Source organism: Amblyomma maculatum, chromosome 1 (genome assembly GCF_055883805.1).
Source record: "Amblyomma maculatum isolate TAMU_Amacu chromosome 1, ASM5588380v1, whole genome shotgun sequence".
In the NCBI taxonomy this organism is placed as follows: domain Eukaryota; kingdom Metazoa; phylum Arthropoda; class Arachnida; order Ixodida; family Ixodidae; genus Amblyomma; species Amblyomma maculatum.
Window position 1 is genome coordinate 237,313,185 of NC_139344.1, and position 26,345 is coordinate 237,339,529.

At 44.7% G+C, this 26,345-nt stretch overlaps 1 pseudogene; it reads right to left on the reverse strand.

The window, feature by feature from the left end:
• Window positions 1-234: 234 nt before the first annotated feature.
• The window catches only part of LOC146205972 (putative E3 ubiquitin-protein ligase HECTD2), a 31,382-nt pseudogene continuing 5,271 nt past the window's right edge, over window positions 235-26,345 (reverse strand).

The window sequence follows — 26,345 nt, forward strand, 5'->3', positions numbered from 1 at the left end:
CGTAAGAATCACTGTCTCCCACGTGAAAGCGTTCCGTATTTTCTTCAGAAGACGTCACTTGTTCTTCGAATTATATCAGTTGCCGCTTTCCGCAGCCGTGGATATCAAAGAGCACATTCATTTGATAGGTGATACTTGACATTTACAAGGTCCCCTCGTCGGATATAAAAGAGCATATTCTTTCAACTCCAACAGAGACGCTCAAACACTACGCGCTTTGAATATCTGGACATTGGTTGTATTGCAATTGATAAAAATGAAATTAAAAACACTTAAAAGCATTCTAGGTCATCTTCGAAGGACGGTGTAAGAGAGATTTCTGCACCAAGACACTGTGGCGAACTTGTCAGTGCCCAGTACAATGCTTCACATTCTTGCGCGGCCCCAGTGTAAGATCAGTGTGGACTGTTTACAAGTGGAAAAACTTTTTAAGGCCCCATTTCTGTCGGCTCCTGATGACTGGTCTGTGTCCTACTCGAGTCCAAAGCCTTCGGCATTGGAGATCGCGATGGTGAGCTTCTCTCGCAGGATGTCCTTGCTTTTGTACTTGGGCAGCACCAGCTGATTAAAGCAGGTGTGAGACACGGGTAACCTGCACAAGCATACAGAGCTTTGGGTGAATATGAGTGAATCCGAATATGAAGGAACGAGAACACTCAGCGAAAATAGTGATGCATGCCTACTACTTTGTGCGTGCGCTTTTGGATTAGACAGGGGATGTGGAGGACAGGCCTGCATATATCGATAAAGGCTGGGAGCAGTGATTGCTACAATATAATTATTTCGCAGGGATGGATCCGAAAATCGCGCTTCTGAATTGCAGTTAGTGTTTGTGTGCCTGAAAAATAAGCGATAACCCGGGAAGAAAGAGCAAATGTTTAAAGACGGTTGAAACTTCAACTTCAGGAATACAAACCGGCTTATGCTTTGACTGTGAAACATACTGGTCAGCTCAGATTATTGAAATACTCTGAAGCCAACGCCGAGGTGAATAAATGAATGAATGAATGAATGAATGAATGAATGAATGAATGAATGAATGAATGAATGAATGAATGAATGAATGAATGAATGAATGAATGAATGAATGAATGAATGAATGAATCGCTTTTAAATTTTAAAAATTCAAGTTACAGTTTGATTTGCTCCATCTCATCTGTCTGCTTGTCTGAGCGTGTCTGAGCGGATATGCAAACGTTATACGATTTTCCTACGCTCTGCACTGCCGGATTAGTCCCTTCACACTGAAATGCAAGCGAAATTTTCCAATAGAGCATGTGCTTGAAGCATCCTGATGGCAAAATTAGTTTGCAAGCTGAATGCATCTCCATAAGACACAAGTCCTGAAAACTGACAGATTGCGAGCGGTGGGGAAGGAGGAGTAGCCAGCATGTGCTATACGCATAGGACTATTCAACAACTACGAATCCAGTTATAAAACCGTCCATGGTTTTTCACAGAGGTGTGTTGTTTCTTCATTTCGTTGAATCGCGCATTATATCGAAGAAAATTTTAAAGATTCTACGTAAATGGAAAATACTTAAGTGAGCAAAAGCAAGAAATCCCCCTTCAAATTCCGAACCCTGCTGCACTGCATGTGGGCGCCACTCTTACGATGCGCTTTTGGTGTCGAGACCAACACAATGTGCCAGTCTCGACACCAGAAGCGCATTGTCACGCGGCACCCGCATAATACATATTTGGGCCGAATTAAGCAATGATCACATCACAAAAACAGTCACAAATCAGTCCCAAACCGACCAATTATCCCCGCTTCTATTGGTCGATTACGACCGGCGAACATGTTTAACATTAGAATCAGGGGTTAACTTACACATTTGTGACAGTTTTTGTGATCTCATCGTTGCGTAATTGTCTCTCCTTGTTAAATGTGAGTTGGTCATGAGCTGCTGAGAGGTTTTATGCGAAAGAAGTGGTCATGTGTGCATTAAAAAAAACAACTAACTTTTTAGGTTTGAGATGCCTATGTCTTCAGTAACGACTGCGTTAATTCTTCTCCATATGCGTTGCCTCCGTTTCATGGAGGGAAAAAAAGCACAATGACACAGCCTACGAGATATATACTTTCCATCGGTTGCAATTCGCCTGGTAAGAAAAGCCGTGCGATCATAGCAGAGTGATCCGACATGATAAAATTCAGTTTCTTTGCGGACGAAGTTAGCATTGACAACTTATAATAACACTTCTTCATACGACGAGGATGCTTACATTTCCGTGTTACTGTTCTGAGCCGATATCTTAAAAGCCATTTCCCCCATGCCACCGACAGGTACTCGGTCGCTGCCCGTTGCAAATCGGAGGAACTGCTTCTGCACGTCGGGGTTGAAAGACTTGAGTATGTCCCAGAAGTCCCTGAGCAAACGAAATACACCACCGACAGATGTTTGCGCAAGAAAGCACTTGTAAACGGCCATTGAAGTAGGCATTAGGGCTCCTACGGTTTTAATAAGGATGACAACTACTGCCTTTTCTTCAACGTTTCGTTTACCTAAGTGTTCCCCCCATGAGTAGTCTGCCGCTAACTGGGTGTTTGCGAAGAAAAAAAAAAAAAAAAAAGAATACACAAGGTGTATTCGTTTCCATCAACGGTGTGTAGCTGTTTATGGACACCTGAAACCTCACAGAGCGTAACACTGAAGGTGTTAGAACATTTTGAAGCACTGCTAAATCAAAATTTATTTATTTATTTATACAAATACCTCACAGGTTCCAAACATGGAACATTGTGTGAGGGGGAGGGGTTACAGTGTATCAAAAGGAACAATGGTACATAGTTTAAAATACAAAAGTTAACAGTAATACAGGACTGGAACTGCAAATAAGTATTAGAGCATACATGGGAAGTAATAAACAGAGGATTTTGACATTATACAATAGTTAGCGGCATTGGACGAAATCAACCTGACACAGTGAACGCAATATAAAAAAAGTTATTCTGACTGCAAAAAGGTACTCAATTCGTTTTTGAATTTTAGTGGGTCAGATATGTTAGCGATGCGTTCGGGAAGGCCATTCCAACCCTTTATAGCCTGTGGCAAGGCAGAGAAGTTAAATGCATGTGTTCGGCCGAATAGACGTTGAAAACTTATTTTATTATTCAGGCGGTGGGAGGTGCGAGTCGGTCTAGTAAGTGGCACTGTTGATGCATGGTGACTGTAGATTAGTTTATGTAGCAAGCAGATAAGCGCGATATCCCGACGTGATTGTAAACTTGTGAGCGATAAGGACAACTTGATGTTAGTCACGCTGGTATGGCGGCTGTAATCATGGGAAATAAAACGTGCTGCACGGTTTTGAATAGCTTCTAGGGATTTGATTAGATACTCTTGATGTGGTGACCAGATTGCTGATGCATATTCTAGTTGAGTACGAACGGAAGTTAGAAATGCGAGCTTACGAGTAGAAATAGGTGCGCTATGTAGATTTCGCTTTAGATAGCCGAGCGTGCGCGATGCTTTGGCGGTTATATTTTCAATATGCGTCGCTCATGAAAGATTTCGGTAAGATGAACGCCGAGATATTTATAAGAAGATGTGCGGGTTAGTGAAATCCTGTTGAGTGAATAATTTTACGTTGAGAGGGAATGCTTCCTACTGACTGTCATTATTTTGCATTTTTCCGTGTTAAGTGTCATTTGCCATGATCTGTACCAGTTAGTTACGTACTCCAAGTCCTGCTGAAGGATGACATGGTCAGTGAGAGACAGCATGTCACCGTTTGCGAGATCGTAAATATAGAAAAGCCCATCGTTTGAACACTGCTTGATAGGAAAACTTTTTTAAGAAAGAGCCACACTATTGCTAGTTTCCTGCACATTGTCTAATATAGCGCGGCACATATTGTTTCGTGCGACGAAAAAATGTGGACCGATTATTAAGCTCAAATAATTCTTAATCAGTGCACACATAGTAATTTATTGCACTGTAGGTACATTATGGATGACAATAAAAAGGTATGCACTTCATGAAAATAACAAGTCATAAATGCCTATGTACTGTTCTTACCTATTATATGACCACATGGCTAACTGATCGCTTCGTCAATTACGCGCCGTAATTAAATTAATTATTTCATTGTGATGAAAATTTAACTTTATGCTACGCCTCAAGTCATATATTGTCGGATACCTTACATCGAGTAAAAATTAAACAGAACAACTGTGGGTCTTGACTAATTACCGATAATTAGTTTATTGTAAATTATTATCTAACTTTAAGTCACCCCGTCAAGCCATATCGCTGAAAAGGTTTCGATGAGTAGCATCCAAAATCAAACGCTTGACACCCCAAAAGTCATGTAAAACTGAGCTAACTGCGTTCAAGCATGGTTAAGCCGCTGCCACTTTTCACTCATTTATCTCCTGTGTATTTCCCACAAAATATTGTTTCTCAATTTACTTTCTCTTCAATTATTTATCTTGTTCTTCAAAAAAGAAAGAACGTGTGCTCCAGCTGACAGCAGCATGGCGGGCCAGAGCACAGGGAAGGCTTTGTTTCATCATAGCAAGAATGGTGATGCAGTAGCCGTGCTTCCATTGCTTATCGATGCCTCGTCACTAATGCACCACCTGTATAGATCACAATTATGCAGGTTTAACCTTCCACAAAGCAGCGCAAAGAGTGTGACGTCAGCTGTGGCGATAGCTCGTCGCACTGAGTGGTCATATCTTTTTGGAAGGCTGCACGAACGCGCTTCAAGTGCGACGTCAGAGCGCTGCTTCTCTGACCTTGTAGGTCACTGCTCAGGCCGCGAGCTGTCGCAGTATTTTGAGATGTCCTCTATCCAACTTGTAATACTGAGTCTCTCTCTGGAACAAACGAGAGTATGTGGATATTCGCTGTTATGTAGTATTGCGAGTTGAGGCTCTGCAAAGGACCCTGAGGATAATGGAGGCTTCTACCACCTCAATCCGCGCCTGTACGGTGGGCCTCGCTCTGGAACGTATTGGCTGCATTTGTCTGCGAACATGTCAAAGCTTGATAGACGTACTGAGTAGGTGCTCTAGTATAAGGCGGAGTCCACTCAAAATGGTCTACACAGTAAGCACTATCGCAGCATTGACAGGGCTTGCTCGTCTTGCACGTTTGGCGGATAGCAAGCACAAGAGACAAAGAGCAGCCGTAAATTGTCGCTAATTAATTGCTCCAAGTTAAAATCTTGCGCAGATGAAAACAACAATTTAGGTGATCAAGGGCTGATGCTTTTAGATCTCTTTTCGTAATGTCCTTGCCCACGAACTCAGAAGAAGTTGTTACCTGATAATTGGTTCATCTTCTTCAAAGCTGTCGTACACGGTGACTTTTCGTAGTTCGTCCAGATCCAGTTTCGGACAGGCGCAGACGAGCATTTCCACTTCTTCAGGGCGAAGCATCTGCCGTTCAAAGCAACGCAACCACGAATCGTTAGCTCTGAGATAATATATTTTTCTCTTTCTTTGTGTTACTTACAATGAGCGCATTCGAAGCGCAAACGCTGTGGAATCCCAGATAGAAGGCTTTAAATGGCTGAGCGATGGCCTTGTTGAGGACCAAGTCCACGTACAGGTCTACGTATTCTGCGCAGGAAGAGGCAAATCGTACTGCCGCTTATACACCAATAATTTTCCTGCGCTCGAAGGTGCGTTTGTGTACCAGTTCATTCAAATATACGTTTGTTGATTTCCTTTTCTCTCTTTAAATCTATAAGCACGTTATGACATGGTTTCTTACGTCTAGTGCTAGTTTGTGATGTGTATATCACTTAATGCAGACAGCTGGGCCTGTTGGTAGCTTTGACCACAATGAGTCGAAGTACTAGCGTGGCGACACAAAGACCAGAATGAGCAGACCGAGGACGGTCAAACATTCTTCTGCCAGTCCTCAATCCTGACATCATTGCGCTCTTACCATGCCTCAGTGCTTTGCTAAATGCTTAACGTTTAACATAAAATTGAAAGCGCCTCACGTGGCCTCCATTACAAGCAGTAATTATATTGCATTGGCGTTCATTGCAAGCAGGAGCTCCACTAAGTAAGAAATATGGCGCTGGTTGCACAACTGTCGAAAGACCACAGAAAAAAAAAAAAGTGGGAAACCCAATAATTGCGGCAAAAATGACATTTTACTTAAAAAATATTGAGTGGAAAAACTGATGGAAAAGCAGTGGAAAGGTATGAAAGGAGCGGCACCTCCAGGTGCGTGTACAAATTCGAAGTAAAGGTATCAGCTTCTGATGCCGTCGAATTGCCAAACGTGATTAGCTACCCTCATAGATTCTCTCTCTTTCTCTCTCTCTCTCTCTCTCTCTCTCTCTCTCTCTCTCTCTTTTTTAACAATTTTGTGGACGATGGATTGCTCACCTGCTCTATTTTCGCTTGTAACTGGAATGTCCTCACCGCCGTACTTGAGTGTGTGAGTTTTTACTTCTCCAAACTCTTCGACGGATACCTTTCATGAGAAAAAAAGAAACAGTCGCGCCTGCAATGTTAGAGCGCACGCAAAAGATGCAAGAGCGAGGAAAAGCTATGAAAATGCTAGTTTTCTAGAGCTTTCACTACCTGAAAATTCATACAGAAGTCCTCTTCAACGTTGCCTTCGTATGCCAGCAGCTCGTTCAAACCAACAGCGACGTCCTGGACGCAGAAAGTGAAAGAGATGAAGGCGTACACAGAAATAGCTTTTTTCTTCTCGTAAGGTCATGTGGCATATGAGTCATGCGTAAATATAACCAAATATACATTACGGCAACAAAAACTGGGGCGATGTTAACAAAACATCTGCGTAAGCGCAAACCATGATTGGCCGGGGCCTTTTTAGTTACATTTTCCTTGTTGGTCAGCACTCGTGCAGCGGCCAGTCAAGGGCACATGCGCTTTGGTCATATAAATTTTGTGAATAATTGCCCACGCGCCAGAATAATAGGCATGACAGTTGCCTGATTTGAGCAAGGACACGTTTGGTCATTTTCAAAATGTTTTATCGAGTACAATTAACTGCAGTAGGTATTTAAAGTGCACAGCACTTCCGCGGTCAGTCCTGGTGCTTTCTCGTTGTCATAAATAGACCTATATGCAAGAAACACATTAAAAGAGAACCACCCTGCCTAGGCTGCCTGTTGTCGGCATTCGAACTCTGTGTGTGTGTCACTGCCTGCGATAAAAGAGTTTCTTATCAGAGGACGACCTCGAAAGAAAACGGTCTCTCCGAAGCCTCTCTACTGAGGCGTATTAAAAGAACTAAGCGGTTGCTTAGACCTCATCTAATCGTCATTATTACGCCATATGCACTCTACGGCAAGGAAGAAAAAATGTATTGCCCTGGATAGAGGAAAAATCGAATGCTATACTTCCTCAGAAAAGGAAAATGCTGGTGTAAGAGGCAAATATTTGCTTTATAATTTATCTCTGTGTAACCTTTATAACTCATTTTTTTTTTTTTTTGGCAGTCGGTTTCAAGGCAGTATTTATGGAGGTCTGCTTTATAATTCTGGTAAAGCTGATTTTGTCGTTTTCCGTTGAAAATAAAGATGTTGCACCTCGAATTGAAGAAAGTTGTAATTATTTGTAAGTCTTGCACACTGTCACTCTTGCGGCTGCCCTTCGGTTGCCATATCTCTTCCTCTTTGCCTCTTGCTCTGGAGAGGAAGGTAACACAACCTAACCTATACATTCCCAATTTCGGGCGTGTTGGATACCTCAAATATCTATGAGACTCATGATCCACAGCTTATTGGGTTACACAAACAATCTGAATGTGCCCATAAGCTCAAGCAATTGCCATCAAGTATTTTTGACAGGGACGCGTTAATGACAGTTTTTTGGCATTCTTCGTTGCTGATTGATAATACGATCCAGCCGGATATTTTTTTACAAAATAGTCCATCATCCAGCATGAATGAATCACGCCACGATGAGAGGAATGGCTCCTTGCGCTTGTGTTACATGGCTACTACGGGCTTTTGCGCTCATGTCGCCCGTGAACGGCCACCAGAGTTAAAAGAGTGCAGTACAAAATAGCGCATCGAAAAAAAAAGGTGCCCTCAAATTCATCCTCCAGCTAGGTCATCTCATTGCAGAACACATGCGTGTTGTTCAAAGTTCTGATGCCATTCAAATACGCAAGGAAAGCACAGAGACAAATGCCACTAAAGAAGCATTTGTGCCTTCTTTTAATTATACCGCACCCACATGGCAGCAGAGATGACGTAGCGTGTACCGCATATACCCCTCAACTATTATCGGCGTCTGAGCTCAAGCATTTGTTTCTTACATCTTTTACTATGCATTCGTGACCCGTGTTCTAGGCAAAGCTCGTCTGATAGATGCAAGCATCGAAGATGTTATAGCATACATATAGACATACTTGCAGTCATTTTGTTCAAATGACGAGCCAACCAGACGCTCAAAAGCAACCACAAAGAAAACGAACGCGGCCATTGCAAGCACATGCTAGCGCACAAAAGAACACGCACGAGGAAGGAGGCTACGAGGGCGTTCTCGAAAGCAACTGAGAACGCACTATAAAGAAAAGCACCCTTTATAGTGATTTCTTAGTTATTTATTTAAAAGTTATTTAAAAAAAAGGTATTTAAAAAAAAACGTTTTCAAGAAGCCTATTTCTGGTCATACCGAGAGGAAATAAAGCATTCATTAAATGATAAAACTTTTTTCTCCTATGTCGCCTTTTTTAAATAAATGTTTGCTTAAGAGCTGACCGTATTTGTAGTACTGTGTCCCATCCGTTCACATCGCATGTTCATTAGACCTATCTTTATTAATGTGTAAGCATTAAGTAGCTATGTTTGAAAAGTTTGTCACCAGAACTTTGTCGGCAGGGTTAGGCCAAAGTGGCAGGAGATAAGAAAAGCGAATGGTTGTAGTCGATAGAGGATTGAAAAATGTCGCGAGAGAAAAAAATTTGGTGCTTGCGGAGTCATTGGTTAATTAATTAAAGCCAATGCAGTCAATTATACGTAGAAATAGCCAAAAGGGTTGATTTCGACGTCCAAAGTGATCACGTGGTATCTCACTTCCTGCCACGTTACCTATGAAGACGTCGTAATAGTGACGTAATTATGTTGACGTCGGATTTGGCGTCAGTGTGCGATGTCATAAACTCGAAAATTGACGTGTTTGGACATGAAAGAGCTGAATAACGAGTGAAAGTGGTCAGAAAATGTTTAAATCGAGTTAATTAACCAAAGGAAGTATAATTAAAGCATACATAAGGGAAAAAGAGGTCCAAAACTACGTAATGAGTATATGAGATACATAAGACGCGGTTGCTATGGCACAGCCTAACAACGCGCGACGTGCTTCCGTATTCGTGCAATACAGGTGACCGCAGTGATCTCAAACGCTTTTCAGTTTGAACCTTCGAGCTGTATGGGCAGTGTGCCCATCTCGCAATCCGATGGTTTTAGAATTCCCACGCCACCCAACTGAATTTCCCCCTTCTCAGCTCATTTACTTTCCTCTGGTTACGGGAACATGCGCGTGAGAAATTTGGCGTCGATTCGTAGACTGTAGACCTTTTCCTGAATCTACTTCGTCCATTTAAAATAGTTATTTCCTCCCTGTGTAGACGGACGGACTAACGGAAAGACAAAAGAAAGTAGAAATGTACCCGTCGAATGTAATCGTGCATTAAAAAAAGGGATGATTGTTTGATGTCGATGAAACCTACACTCTTCCTGTAGCCACTGCGAAGAAGGCCCGGCAAGCTCCTAGGCTGATCTGTTTTATCCTCTTTTTGGTGCACGCTCACGTTTGATCTTTTATTTGCGTTTTTTATTCCTTCATTGACCAGAAACGTTCGAGACTTGGAACATTGTTCAGGCATATGGCACACTCTCTCCGAAGGCGCAGATAAACTATACAACACCTCGATTTAATGGCATGACGCATGACTTTATAACTAGTTGCTTATAACTATGTGCGCCTTTTGGTCCAAAGCCTTCGAGCCACTTTGCTTGCTTTTTTACGGTATAGTTTACTTCGGTTCATGGGGTTTAACGACGACCCACAGCCTCCCTGGCTACGATTGATCGGTTTAGTTCGTTTATGATATTTAACGTCCTACAGCGACTCAGGCTATGAGAGACGCCGTAGTGGAGGACTCCGGAAATTTCGACCACCTGGGGTTTTTAACGTGCACAAACAGACGTCGCACAGCAGACGGGCGCCTTTTTTTTTTTTTCACCTCCATCAAAAAGCGGCCACCGCGGCCGGGATTCAACCCCGCATCCTTGGGCATAGCAGTCGAGCGCCCTGTAACCACTGCGCCAACATGACGGGGTGCAACTCTGGCTATGAGGGATGCCGTATCAGGGGAAGGCTTCAGGTAAATTCGACCAGCTGAGGTTCTTTTACGTAAACTGATATCGTACAGTACACAACTGTCCAACATTTCGCCCAAAAAACACGTGTTGTAGGACTGCCCTGGTTATCAAAAGAAAATAGCTTCCAAGCCATTTCACCACGTTCAATGCTGGGACTACACCGAGCAACGACGCATGGGCGCGACTCAAGCTGCTATCCCTCTGGGAGTTTGCACGTGAGGCAGGCATAAACGTCCAATTGTGACCTCAATGTCCCTTTTTCTCCACTCCACTGAGTAAGACTTCAAGCCAGCTCCATTTCATCAACATTACTGTCTGACGTCCTGCCTCTATTGAAAAGCGGCTGGCTCGGACATGGTTAAACCCGGCTTCCCGGATCAGTAGTAAGGCGACCTATACCACTAAGCAATCGCGAGGTGGTAAAGGTTATAGACGGTACTTGAGAAGCTTCTTCACCGTGAAAAATAAAATATCAGCGAGATGAATTCAAACATCTTCTTCCCTCTTTTGAGATGCGTAACTTCGTGTACGCCGCCAGAGCCAAAATGGACGGATCGGAAACCAACCCTTTGGTCTTCGCTTGAGACAAAAATAATCGAGGCTGCCCGTTCGAAGTAGCCGCATTTATTGTATGCTGTTTGCGAGAGAGCATACTGTTACCACACAAAAATACACCTTTGAAACTTAATCTAGAACGACATCGACTGAGCTTGTAGCTGGTTTGGACTAAAACGTATCGCTAATTGAAAACTGAAACCCTGAACTGAAGGGAAAAAATAGAGCTTTTCCCTCGGCACAGCAAGCAGTTAAGTGTTCAGCAGCTAGCGAATTATCTCCACAAAAAGAACGTTGTTTCTGGAACCGATACACAGAAACGCAAATAGCCGAGTATTTATGCTACCTTAAGGTTAACAAAGGTTAATATTGTATGGCAAGTCAATATAGAGGCGACTGACAATCAAATGAAATATTGCCTTAGTCTGGGGCGAAATAAAAAGCCATTCATTACAAGACGTTCTCAAAATTTCTACCACAAAACAAGAAAATAAAAACACAAGAGCAAATTCCGTGAAATTGGTATTTATTATGCGTTCGACCATCTATCCTTTCGAACGCTGTTCTCAGAGCTTTTGAATACAACACAAATTATCGATAACATGTTGGCGGGGTCCCTTTAAATATTCAAAAGCTGCCTGCCCTATAGGAGGTAGCCAGGAAGAGTTCCTCAGTTCACACACATAGCCATGCACTAGATGTGGCTTGTCAAATCCAAGACCAATGTCAGTAGCTATCAACGACATCGAAAAAATATGGCGCTTTATGTAGTTTTCACACATCAAAGCTCTTGATAAATATTGGCTTTACTGCTGGCAGGCATCATGCCGGCACCCTTACTGTACTGAGATGTCTCACTGGCAGTCAGCAACTGTGGCAACTGTGACTGTCGGATGAAGATTGTAGCACCTGCAGTTTCTATTCTTTTCCAATGATGTAATCGAGACCATGTTGATATAAGCACACTCGGTACGTCGAATATTGATTATGCACAAAATAGTCAAAAACTTATCACCAAGTTCCTCCTTGTATTCCTTCAAGCAGACATTTCTTGACATTGTGGAAATGGAGTCGAATTATCAAAGGATGATCATTCAGTGGAGCATTCAACGGCTGGTCGTCAAGTTATTCCTGGTCTCCTTTGAGCCTGCCGCGGCCAGATGGCGGGAGCGCACGCGGTGCATCAACAGGATCACCCTTTTCGAGAAGGCTGGAAGCCCGCCACCATGTACTGCCTCTCAATGACGTCACCATGGCCAGATGGCGGGAGCGCATGCGGCGCATCAACAGAATGACTTGTCTTGAAGACGGCTGGAAGCTCGCCGCCATGCACTCCCTCTTCATTGACGCCGCCGCGCCCAGATTGCAAAAGCGCACGCGGTGCATCAACAGGCCGACCCTTGTTGAAGAAGGCTGGAAGCTCGACGCTATGTGCTTCCTCTTCATTGATGCCCCCGCGGCCAGGTGGCACAAGCGCACGCGGTGCATCAACAGCATGGCCTGTCTTGAAGATGACTGGAAGCTCGCCATCATATACCTCTTCATTGACGTCACCGCGGTCAGATGGCAAAAACGCACGCGGTGCATCAACAGGGCGACTCTTGCTGAAGAACGCAGGAAGTTTGACGGCATGTGCTTCCTCTTCATTGACGACACTGCGGCAAGATGGCAGACGCGCACGCGGTGCATCAACAGCATGGCCTGTCTTGAAGACAACTGGAAGCCCGCCGCCATGTACTCCCTCTTCATTGATGCCACCGCGGCCAGGTGGGAGAAGCGCACGCGGTCCATCAACAGCATGGCCATCCTTGAAGACGACTGGAAGCTCGCCATCATATACCTTCTCACTGATGTCACCGCGGTCAGATGGCAAACGCGCACGCGGTGCATCAACAGGGCAACCCTTGTTGAAGAAGGCTGGAAGCTCGACGCTATGTGCTTCCTCTTCATTGACTACACTGCGGCAAGGTGGCAGAAGCGCACGCGGTGCATCAACAGCATGGAATGTCTTGAAAACGACTGGAAGCTCGCCATAATATACTTCTTCATTGATATCACCGCAGTCAGATGGCAAAAGCGCACGCGGTGCATCAACAGGGTGACTCTTGCTGAAGAAGGCGAGAAGTTTGACGGCATGTACTTCCTCTTCATTGACGACACTGCGGTAAGATGGCAGACGCGCACGCGGTGCATCAACAGCATGGCCTGCCTTGAAGACGACTGGAAGCTCGCCATCATATACCTTCTCATTCATGTCACCGCGGTCAGATGGCAAACGCGCACGCGGTGCATCAACAGGGCCACCCTTGTTGAAGAAGGCTGGAAGCTCGACGCTATGTGCTTCCTCTTCATTGACTACACTGCGGCAAGGTGGCAGAAGCGCACGCGGTGCATCAACAGCATGACCTGTCTTGAAGACGACTGGAAGGTCGCCATCATATATCTTTTCATTGACGTAACCGCGGTCAGATGGCAAAAGCGCACGCGGTGCATCAACAAGGCGACCCTTGCTGAAGAATGCTGGAAGCTCGGCGGCATGTATTCCCCCTTCACGGAGGCCTCCACTTCCAGGTGGCAGAAGCGCACGCAGTGCATCAACAGGGCTACCCTTGGTGAGCAAGGCTGGAAGCTCCGCGCCATGCACTCCCTCTTCATGGAAGTCACCACGACCAGGTAGCAGAAGCGCACGCGATGCATCAACAAGGCGAACCTTGCTGAGGAAGGCTGGAAACTTGGCGGTAAGCACTTCCTCTTCATTGACGGCACCGCGGTCAGATGGCAGAAGCGCGCGCGGTGCATCAACAGCATGACCTGTCTTGAAGACGACTGGAAGCTCACCGCCATGATGGACGCCACCGCGGCCAGGTGGCAGAAGCGCACGCGGTGCATCAACAGGGCGGCACTTGCTGAAGAAGGCTGGAAGCTCCGCACCATGCACTCCCTCTTCATGGACGCCACTGCGACCTGGTAGCAGAAGCGCACGCGGTGCATCAACAAGGTGATCCTTATTGAAGAACGCTGCAAGCTCCGCGCCATGCACTCCCTCTTCATGGACGCCACCGCGGCCCGGTAGCAGAAGCGCACGCGGTGCATCAACAGGGCGACCCTTGCTGAAGAAGGCTGGTAGCTCGCCGCCATGCACCCCCTCTTTATGAAAGCCATCGCGGCCAGGTGTCAGAGGCGCATGCGGTGCATCAAGAAGGCGACCCTTGCTGAAGAAGGCTGGAAGCTCGCCGCCATGCACTCCCTCTTCATTGACGCCACCAAGGCCAAGTGGCAGCAGCGCGCGCGGTGCATCAACAGGGCGACCCTGGCGGAAGGCTGGAAGCTGGGCGTTATGTACTTCCTCTTCATTGACGGCACCGCGGTCACGTGGTGGAAGCGCACACAGTGTATCAACAGGGCGACCCTTGCTGAAGGCCAGAAGCTCGCCGCCATGTACTCCCTCTTCATTGACGCCGCCGCGGCCAGATGACAGAAGCGCACGCGCTGCATCAACGGTATGACCTGTCTTGAAAACGGCTGGAAGCTCGCCGCCATGTACTCCTTTGACTCCACCGTGGCCATATGGCAGTAGAGCACGCGGTTCATCAGCAGGATGACCCTTCTTGAAGAGCGCTGTAAGTTCGTCACGAAATATATCGACTTCTTTGAAGCCACTCCGGCAAGATGAAAGAAGCACATGTGGTGCAACATCAGGACGACCCTTTTTGAAGACTTCTGGGAACTCGCTGCCAAGTATTTCTTGTTTCTTGATGCTATTGTGGCTAGATGATGCTAGCACCAACGATGCATCAACATAGTAGGCCCCCTGGAAGACGGATAGTAACTGGTCGCCAAGTTCTTCCTCGTATTGCTTGAAGCCACCGAGGCCAGATGACGATTGGTATATGTTGGGCGCTTCAAGGTCGCAATCTTTAGCAATATCACGATTGAGTGCCTGGGTCTGGACAGACTCCCGAATGCGCTTGAGCTCACCAAACGGAAGAGAAACTCCTTCTTCCGTTGCTTTGAGGAAGAGTGTCTCGATGTAGGCGGCCAGCTCAAGGATGTGGTTCCAAGGCGAACGTGCTTTCATCTCAGAATTGTGCGACCAGTGCTGCGCCACCAAAATACGGAGGAGAACAGCAGCCTCCTATGGACAAGCGACGCTCCCCTTGTAGCGGCTGGAACTTCGAACTGGTTCGCTGCGTTTGGTTCCAGATGGAAGAACTGTTGCGCTATACCTGCAGTCGAAGTCCTTTCCTGAGGCCACCTGCGTCCAGTTTCCGTTGAAGGAGGTAGAGAAGCGTGACTTCACTGACCTGAACGAGAATTGGCGGTGGAGTGAGGACTTCGTTCGGTGTCGGATGGCTGAAGATGAAACGGAAGCCTTGAATGAGCCCTAACGAATATTTAGCAGGCGCTTCTTGTTGGCTACGTGGCAGACGCCGAGCTCAGTTCGTGAGCGAACGTGTCGCGCGGTATCACGAGAGAGCGAGCTTTCCTCATTTTTTTCTTCGTCGCCTTGCTCTCGGCGGAAAGCGGCTTTTTTCCCTTTCAGGACCGGAAACCATTGTATCTCCTGGTTTATAAAAAGAGTGCTATTGTACTAGGTATGTTTCAAGCTTCATATAGAACGCACCATTGACACCGCCGTTAATGGCTCAGTCGCTAGGGTTACTGCTGATCCCGAAGGCGGGGGTTCGGTCCTATAACCGAGGCGGCCGCGATTCAAGGGGACGAATCGCAAGACGCCATATGCTGCGAGATGCCAGTGCTTGTCAAACAACCCCCGGGTGGTCGAAATTACCCGGATCCTCAATTACGGTGCCCTTTTTTTGTATAGCCGAAGTCACTTCAGTATTTTAACCCAATATACTATACACTGCCAACGGACCACTTGATGATCAGCGCCTATTTTCCTGAACAGGTACAGGAAGCAGCTGAGTTCGAGTAGAGGCGGAATGTTGCTCTAAAAAAATAACGGTTTTGGTCGTTAGCTGGTACACTGCATAACACTCAGCAGGCGCTTGTGCACAAATGTATAAGATACGTGGAACAAGTAGCAGCATCTGCTGATAACCAGGCTTGGTCGAAAAACGAAAAGTAAATCTTCTGGCAGAAAATACTGCCGCGAACCATAGAAGCCTTTCTTTGTTGTTTTTGCAACAGCCGACAGTATGCGGCCTCATCACAGTGATTGTAGGGCACGAAACGATCTTGTGCTCTTTGTTTGTTCATGCAAAGTGGCGTGAGACTGGGATCTTTCATTGTCTGTGTCACGCAAAGTGGGCAGAGACGTATCCGGAATGATTACAACAACGCACGCCTGTGGCACATTTTTCCAGGGTGTTCGAACCACCTTTGGTGGTCGTATCCAGATGTTTCTTGGATGACTTTGAATTGAGCACTGTCGAGGGCAAAGGGCATTCGTACTTCAATGACTAGCGAGCACGTTTGCTGCTATCGCCGCCGCAGGGTTGCATAGCTCTTTTACGGGCGCAGGTCAGCCCAATAAAGGGTTTATTTCAGGGCTACAACGCCTGTCTGTCCTTTTGTGCCCACGCCATTGTCACCAAAACGTGACCGTACGAAGCATTCTTTCAGCCACATGCCCTTCTATATGCATCACCCTGGATTCCACTGCGCATCGGGAACAAACCATGCGACTTTATACTCACGTTGTGCATAAATAGTCAGATGTTTTGCAGACTGCTCGATTTAAATCGCAAGCGGAAAAACTTGATGAGGTAACTGCATTTATAGCGCTGTCTATGCGATATTAAATCACTACCATCGCCATTCGCCTGCACTGTGAACCTTTATTCTACCCTTGGCATCTTTCCGTTAAATTTCATTGCTATTATACTCAAATACAAGGTGTTGCACAATTAGACGCGCGCTGTAGAATGCTTCTCCCAGCTAAACCGCTGAATCCTTGCAGTTCAGATTTCGCACAGAAATCACATTTTGTCGCTAGTATTTTTTAATACTAAATTTGTTTGTGGTACTTGCCTGATTCGATCAGAAGAAGTAAAATATTCCCATTGCTTGCGGCGGCGGCGACGCCTGACGAACCGCTGCCCCAGCGATGGGACTTGTGGCGCCACCTCATGCTGCTAACAACAACTCAAACCTTCTGCCAGAAACGCTCGCCCCCTCTTTTCCTGCTACAGAGTTGTTGTTAGCAGCATGAGGTGGCGCCACCAGTCCCATCGCTGGGGCAGCGGTTCGTCTGGCGTCGCCGCCGCCGCAGGCGATGGGAATATTTTACTTCTTCTGGTCGAATCAGGCAAGTACCACAAACAAATTTAGTATTAAAAAATACTAGCGACAAAATGTGATTTCTGTGCGAAATCTGAACTGCAAGGATTCCGCGGTTTAGCTGGGAGAAGCATTCTACAGCGCGCGTCTAATTGTGCAACACCCTTTATATGCTATTCACCATTGGGGTTTTGCAGGTCATGTCTCTGCCATCCTTTATTGCAAGACCTAGAGCAGTGTTCGACGGCAGACTAAAACTTCGATTTTGTCGATTTAATTTGTTAGCTTTCGTTTGCTCGACTGAACAATTCAAGAAGGCTGCCGTGAGCTCTACACATATATCATCATCATTATCATCAGCCTGACTCTACCCACTGCAGGGCGAAGGCCTCTCCCATATTTCTCCACTTAACCCGGTTCTGTGCTAGCTGCATCCACTTGACCCCTGCGAACTTCTTAACCTCATCCGCCCACCTAAGTTTCTGCCGCCCCCTGTTACGCTTTCCTTCCCTTGGAATCCAGTTTGTTACCCTCAGCGACCATCGATTGTCCTCTCTTCGCACCTCTAAATGTTACCCCTGCCATTTTTCGTTCCATAGCCCTCTGCGTTCTCCTCAACACATATATATTCAGTACAAGCCCAGACTTATAACGGAAAGAACAGACTTAGAACTTATAATGGAAATGGGGTGCGGTAGACACGACAGAAGGTGAGACGCTGGCAGATAATTTTCTCGCGTATGGACCAAATTGCATGTGCGATTTCAAGCCCAAAAATGGCTCACTGCCTACTCCTTGCCCCTCTTTTTTTAATTAAAAAAGAACTTGAGCTTTAAAAAGAAAACGAAGAATTGTGACCGGCCGAATCAACCTTACCGGCATCACTTCTGCCAGGTAATCTGTAGTGAACTTACAAATCCCGACGTACGAATTCTCAATGTTGTGCGGGACGACGGGAGGGTTGAGCAGTTTCTTGTAGCACGCCGTGGGAAAGTGGAGGTCCAGAATGATTGAGTTATAGACGGAGAGCCCCATTAGGTGCTAAATGTAAGGAATACAACAAATTCGCTCTACGTAGTCCGCTACAGTTCGCGAGAGCTTATTGCTAGTGATGAGGCAGGCCTGTACCAGGCAGCACAAAGGTAACCGAGGTGTACTGCGCTGAAAGGATATTCACAAGGCAGGCAAGACGAGACGAGCACTACAATCGAGATGAACCCTGAAGCGATACTCGGTACCGACCAAGTTTCTCAACAACGCATCCTACTTTGCGCACAGTAAAGGATATAACGCCTATGAGGTTGTACTCTCGTAGGTTCCCGAGCTGCGTAGTGCTGAACCAGTAGCACCTTGCTTTGTAGTGGTATACGAACATGGCTGCAAATATCAGTGAAACGATGGGTGGTAAGTGAGCAGCATGAATTAATCGCGTGAATTCCGTGTTAACATATCGCCATATATATCACCCACCGTAGTCAGAGCTGAATATCTGCCTGATAAGCAGCAGAAACCACTCCTTTGTGAGCCCTCCCATGTCCAGCCCTGGTTCGCACACGAAAGTAACTTTGAGTTTTTTCTTCAGATCACTCTGTTTCCGGGCAATCTGAGAAAGCGATAAGATGGGTTTTGTTCCTAGTTATTCTCTGGCATCATACAATTTTTTTTGTGAACGGTGTTCAGTCGAAAGCTCAAAAAAAAAAAAGGGGGGGGGGGTACCATTGATTGCATTGAGCAACGAGTTAATTGCTCACCTCGTTGAGGGAGTCCGACACGAGATGAGACCTCGAACGTTCAGGTTGAGAAAGAACACATCAATATCCGGCGCCTGGTGGTGAAGTGCGCGGTTCAGCAGGCTCCTCTGTGGAGGATGAAAGAGAAGTATTGCAAAAATGAATATATAAATAATGTGAGGGTAAAGCATGGCTTGAACCTAGTGACAGAGCGAAAGCTGTGAGTGTTGCAGCGATAGCCTCTGCAACACCGCCTTTTCAATCCGCGGGTTTTTATTTTATGATTTTTCTTGGGTTATGGGGAAAGGGAGGCGAATTGTCCTTTAGGTGGACACCACGGAATAGTGGACACCTACACATAAACAGGTCAAGGTCGTTTTCGTTTTTTTTTTTCGCCTGTAAATTGTACATTGGTTTATAAGGAAGGACAGGCGCAGTATCTGCCATACTTGAAGGAAGGGAGGAAGGTGGAAATGAAAGCAGAAAGAGTGAAAGAGTTTCCATAGTGGAGCGCTACGGAGTAATTTCGGCCACCAGAGGGTCTTTAATGTGCGCAAACATCGCACAACAAAGGGCTGTCTCTCCGTTTCAGCTAGGTTTTGGAGAAAGGAAGGCGCAGTATACTTTTGTATGGACACCAAGGAATCGTGGGCACCCACGTTTAATTAGGTCAAGGCCACTTTAAGGTCAAATTTAGTTCCCAGCTAAGATCGGCTCTAACGAGCATAGTGAACCATGTTTTCCTTCCTCTTCTAAGGCAAAGTGAAGGCGATAGCTTTACCTCCTGCCCCCCTGATCAGCCTCCTCTCCCTCCTCCAATTCCAAAGAATACCTGCCTAACTAGAGTGCATATTTTGGCAGCGTAAAATTAAAGACAGGACTAAAGGAGAAAGACAAGGGACAAACGCTGAACTTCAACTGATAGTTTAATGGACGTAACATCAATATATACAAAATGTATTTGTATATATTGATGTTACGTCCATTAAACTATCAGTTGAAGTTCAGCGTTTCTCCCTTGTCTTTCTCCTTTAGTCCTGTCTTTAATTTTACGCTGCCAAAATATGCAGTCTACATATCAGACCAACTAGCCCGTCTTTCTAAGTTAACTTGCCTAACGTCCTCCCTAACCGGATGTGATTCAAGGATGTGATTCAAGAAATAGAGCCCACTGTGGGCTTTCTCCACGTCGCAAAATGAAAGAGAAAAGAAGCGTGCCTATCAGCAGCTGCCACCTTACATAATCGTGCAGAATCACGTTCATTTTAGTGTGCGTGAACCGTTAGCGAGAGGAACGTGAAAAGAACGCCGCGCGCATAGTCTAAAGCTGCCTAACCGGTTTTTACCATAATTTTGTGCAGCTGTCGCTGTGAACGAGTACACGATGTTCAAGAGCTATTATTGTGCTTACCCGTGCGTTTAATATCATCTGCTGTTCCGAATCTCGCTGTAAGATGGATTTCTTGGCCACGATGCTCAAAATAAAAGGGTACTGGCAGTACGAAAACCTGCAATAAAGTATGAACGTGTTATGCGGAATTGTAGCGCACTTACATCGCGCGAAAATTTAATTGAGCCCAAAATATTTATACGCCTGAGGACATTGTTTGCCCCAACCACATATAATTTTCTTTTTCTTATTTGCTTCGCCGGTAACACACGGATCATGATCACTGTATTGTCGTTGTCCACAGTGAACAGACTGATTTATTTTTAGTTGTCCTCTCTGACAAAGCAGCATTTGGGCCTTTATGTAACAAGGGCGGAATGTTTTCAGGCGTAAAATTTGAAAGCAACAGGTGTCCCCTAATGTCTGTTTATTTTTTTTTTATGTCTATGTCGCTGTACCTAGAATGTCTTTGTTTTCCAAGGACCTCAAAAACTACCTGTAGCATACAATAATATCAGGAAAAAAAATTATATGTGTAGAAATGCCGAAACTAATTTACTTGGTGTGCTTGCCGGGAGGCTGCCACCGGTAGTACTCAGACATCAGGTCGATATGGTCCAAGGCACTGTTGTAGAATTCGGTCTAGTTCAAAATGTTAGGATTCTTCTTGTTGTTTGCAGCATCTGAAACATTGAAAGCAGTCAATAGATTATGCCACGACGACCAAATGGAAATATCAGTGCGATGGTGTCTGTTCCTTAAGTTTTATCTTTCGACTTGCGCCTTCCTGTTGCACCGCTCGTTACGTTGCCACATTGCTCGGAGGACATTAAGACGTCTGGGTGATACCCGAAGAATGACTGCGAAAACTCTATAAAAGTGCCTGTTTTCTTTTTTTTTTTCTTTTTTTTTTTTTTTTTTTTTGCTTGAGAGCAATCCAATTGCTACGAGTGCAGCTGTTTGTATGCGAGATTAGCACAAAGAAAACGGTGCTGCCTGAGATGGTCCCGGCTGCATGCCTTTTCCCTGCGTTCGTGTCCACCCTGGGAATGAATGCGACTAGTCTCGTTCCTACTGAAACATTCTTCGTATATTAGTTCTAAAGCAATAATCCGGCAGGTCAGAGCGTCGAAGACTCGTCTAAATCTTGTGCCGTCTCTCTGATTGGCTACGCTGCTTTGTGAAGTCACAACCACGTGTCATGGCGCGGGTAATTCAAACTGAATCCGGTACAGCGGCTCCAACGCGTGAGTTTTCTCGACAGATATTTCAAGTTCGCCAGCCAACAGAGAGAGAGCGATGGAGCCTATGGCTGACCAATGACTGACCATGACCTCCTCCAGTTCTTTCAAGCCAGAGAAGAACATCGCATTGGATACGAATCGGTCGGGTTCATGCCCATGCACTCGGATTCAGTAGCCGAGCGTCTTATATATCCACTGAGTCACCGCGGCTCATGATTTTGCTCTTTATGATCAAGTTTAAGTACGGTTCAACATATGTCATTTGCCACAGCGGCTCCTAGATGGCGCCACATGTACAGCTGGAACTGCAGTACATCAAGCCCATAGCCACAAAAAGATTGTGCAAACCCACTTTCCCACGATATTAGAATTTGAGCCGAAATTCTCTGTATTTTTTGTGAAGAGTTGTAGCCACTAGAAAGTTGACTCTTCTTGAAAATTATCTTCATAAACTTAAATATACACACTAAACAAAACGCACAATATAGTACCCATATCTTAGTTCGTACCTTTATCACAGTTTTTATGAAGTTCAGGCATTAAAGGCTTCAAAGTCACTCGAGGACATCAATTTTCGCCAGTTACTGTTCTGCATGTCATGTACCATCCATTTCGGCCGACTAGCTCAATAGGTCAAGATTGAGACCGCAACCGCACACCATATGCACCTTTCTGAGTGCGCGTCCTTCCCTTCAGTTCTGTTCGTTATCTCTCGCGGGAACTAATTAGGTTTCTTGACTTGGCGAGCATAAGTAATCTGACTCGCTATTTTGAAACAACTCGTGCGAAATCGATCAAAATGCATAAAGCACTTCTCAAGGTCGTTGTAAAGTCAGCATCTCCTTGAGCAAGCAAGCACGCGTTGGAGCACGCTTTACAGGCATGCAGTGAGATGTGTCTGTTGCCCCCCCCCCAAAAAAAAAAAAAAATCATTAATACAAATGCAGTCCCATAGTTGCGTTTATGACAATTTGTGATTAGTGTTTATAACGTGATAGCATTCATCTACTCATCTAAAAAAAAGTTATGTGTATGCTTGTCCAATTAAGCGCACCGATTTTTTTTTTCGCAAGGCAAAAATAACTCGACCACTTTCAAACAAGAGCTTACAAAGCAAAAAAAAAAAATAATAATTAAAGTTAAAAAGGAACAATTGATCTCAGCTCTGCATAGTAAATAAGAAGGTTTGTAAGTCTCCGATTAAAACAAATTTGTTCAGCAGTTGCAGCTTTTCTCAAAGGCTATGTTCTCCTGAGTTCCCGATTTCAGTGAGGAAGATCGGGACACCAGAATCGAGGGGCGGCAAAAAAAAAAAACAGACAAGTGAATTAAAGTGTACGCACTGATAAGGGCCAGCACTCTCGTTGCGCAGGGAATCTACCACCTACTCTTACTGATAGAAGGCAGTTTGTGCCCGTTTGCGGGAGGAAATTCTCTGATGGTGATGAACTGCAACAGGCGCTTGACTAAAGCCCGAAGCCTCTCCGGTGAAGAGCTGAAAAATAAGACGCCACAGCAAAAAATAAAAAATAACAATGGCTGAGGGATTATCGTTAGGCAGAATATTGTAACTAAAGTGTAGTCTTTTCGCAATGAAAGTTTTGACAGGCGGCATGACGCAACGTTGCGGACCTGAATAAATTTATTTATTTATTTATTTATTTATTTATTTATTTATTTATTTATTTATTTATTTATTTATTTATTTATTTATTTATTTATTTATTTATTTAATTATTTATTTATTTATTTATTTATTTATTTATTTATTTATTTATTTATTTATTTATTTATTTATTTATTTATTTATTTATTTTCAATACTGCCAGTCTCATCTGAGACCAAGGCTGGTGGGCATACAAAATTGGAGCAATGTGGTATGTACTACGCATTCACGGATGGCGTAAATAGCTGAAACAAAGGTAAAAACAAAATGGCAATCAGTTTAGGAATAATAAAAACACGCACAAACAAACACTACAACACTGATTACATAAGCAGTAGCCAGGTGTATCGTCACATTGTCAGTAAACGGAAAACATAAAAAGAAAAAAATTAAATTCCCTTCGTGATAGCAATCTATTAAAGTGTTGCGAGGCGTTTGAATGGTTAGCCAAGAGTATTATTGATTACATTACATGAAGTCCAGCCGCGACGGGAACTGTGGTAAGACTCTGCAGAAATGAGCAAAGGATCTAGGCGATTCCACTCTCTGATCACGAGGGGGAAGTATAGGATTACGTGAATGCAATCGTTGTGACATGAGAATTCTGTTATGGCCCATGCATGTTATGCCTTGATGGTCGTGACTGCGAAAACGATATGTATTTTGCTAGGTCTACCTTTAGTAGCCATCAATCAGCAGAAATAAATATTTTAGTCGTGCTAGTTTCGCTCTAGATGGCACGTCATTAGGTCCGACATGGCTGCAAGGTTAGTCGGTGAATCAATGCACGCATATTTGTTGTGAATCAGCCGCAATGCCCCCTTTACGCTAAATTAAATTAAGCATACTCTTGGAGCGGTCCCATTTTTTTCCATATTCGAGTTTTTTATCACACAGTGTCATAGAATCAGCTCACACAACCATCAACAAAGAGGCCAGCAATTTAAAATAATTTTTAAAGACTGTTCTGCAAATGGGAGGTACTGTTGGGAAAAAAATTTCCAGGACACGAGAAAAGCAAATTTGGTCTTGGTAACCAGTCCGGGACATATGTTTGACGTTTCAATACCTCAGTAAACTCGTGAATACTTTCACGAAACTACATGCGTGCAGGCCGCGCATCCATATCATAGTGATGCCCTTCCATTCAGGAGCGCCATATACAATAGAGGCCCCCGAGCATAACTATAAATCAAAAGGACAACAATCTTCATTATCTATAGGCAAAAATCTAATTTCGTACAAGGTTAGCGGTAACTCTTCTTTAATAGTTCTTTGTAGCACGTCCCGGAAATAAACCCCTTCCCAACAGTGCAAAAATACGTGATCTACTGTTTCAAGTTAGAGCCCTTGGTTGCGCTTATATTTTACTGTGTCAAAGCCATACTCGTAAGAGTTGGCGGTTTTTACTTTTTTTTTCTGCGATGTCTTTTGATGTCTGTCAAAGTCCGGCAAAAAAAAAAAAAAAAAAAAGAGAAAAGCAAATTTGGCTTACAAGCGCGACATTCCTTGACGATCTATTGGTTGCACTATATGATGTCACAATATAAGAGTCCTATTTCCTGATCGGTAATTAAGTCTGGTCCCCGGATACCGGCTAAAGCTAGAGCTATTGGCCTCGATTCCTGATGATGCGTCCAGTAAACTTTTGTCCCCGATAGAACATATTGAGTTTCTAATAGGTTATTAAAGCATGGCTCATTTGCTTCTGTGGGTTCCCATTCTTGACAGCTTGTTTGGCAAGGTAAGCGTCAGTATTGAGTAGCACCTAACCTTGACTTTTTTCTTTTTCAGGAATGTGCTGAAACCCTAAAAGCTATCTCATTATGCATAACAAATGTGTCTTTATCATATGTTATCTTGATTTTTTCATACTCCCCGCATATAGTACATAGTTACAGAAATATTGAAAATGCTGTACTTGGTCGCAAGGGAAGCTACAACACACAGACTTTTAAGCATACAGTTTCTGGTGATGAAAACCACTAAATTCATTCCCGATACTAGTACTCACGAGAAGCATGAAGGTGAAATAATCAAATATATTGATACATAGGCTCATAACGCAATGATCAGAATGTGCTCGGGTGTATCAGAACACACACCGGCAGCATGGTTAAACGCTACTCACTTTGAAAACCAGTGAATGAGCAGTTGGTGATCCGAACTTTTCAAGGACACCACTTTGCGCAGAAGATGCGCGAATACGGTGTATGACGCTTGGCTACTGAAAATCGGGTTCTGAAATGGCGGTAAAATGTATCTTATACTGATATCCCAGTGATGATAAGAAAGAGAATGGGCTCCAAAAACAAGGCTGAACAAATCAAAACTACTTGATACATGAAGCAGCATATATGCAGTACGCGTGTCGTCTTTCCGCTTCAACGTGCAAAGAAATGATCAGAAATCATTATGTGCGAACTCGGCTAGACGATTGAATCAGCAGTCAGCAAATCATTGGCACGAGCAAATCGAACAAGTACAAGTGCTGCAGTTTACCTGATGTCTGTAGCATGTAAAGAATTAATAATTCCTTTTAAAACCGCTTTGCTGACGTATGCAGGCTGCAAAAGAGCGGTGTAAATTCATAATTTCCGCTGCCAGCCACAAAAAAATTGTGCCATCATGAAACGGGTTCAATATCTCACCAGTTCTTCCAACGTATCATAAACAGCGTGCAACAGTTCAGTTCAGGCGTTCAGTCGTGTCCGACTCTTCGTGACCCTATGGACCATGTCACGCCACGCTTTCCGGTCTCTCACTATCTTCTTAACATCACATAGCTTCATCTGCAATGCCTCGAGAATGCCATCTAACCATCGCGTTCGCTGCCTACCCCTCCTCCGGCGACCCTCACCCTTTCCCAACATCAAATCTTTCTCCAGCGACTCCTCTCTTCTCATCAGATAAACAAAGTAGCTGAGCTTTAACTTTAGAATTTGACCCTCCAGTGAGCAGTCAGGGTTTATGGTCGACAATATCGACTGATTTGATCTTCTGGCAGTGCATGGAACTCTTAAGAGTCTTCGCCAGCACCACAATTCAAACGCGTCAATTCTTCGGCGGTCAGCCTTTTTCACAGTCCAACTCTCGCATCCATACATCACAACTGGAAAGACCATAGCACGGGTTATACGGATCTTGGTTGGTAGACTAATGTCTCTGCTCTTTAC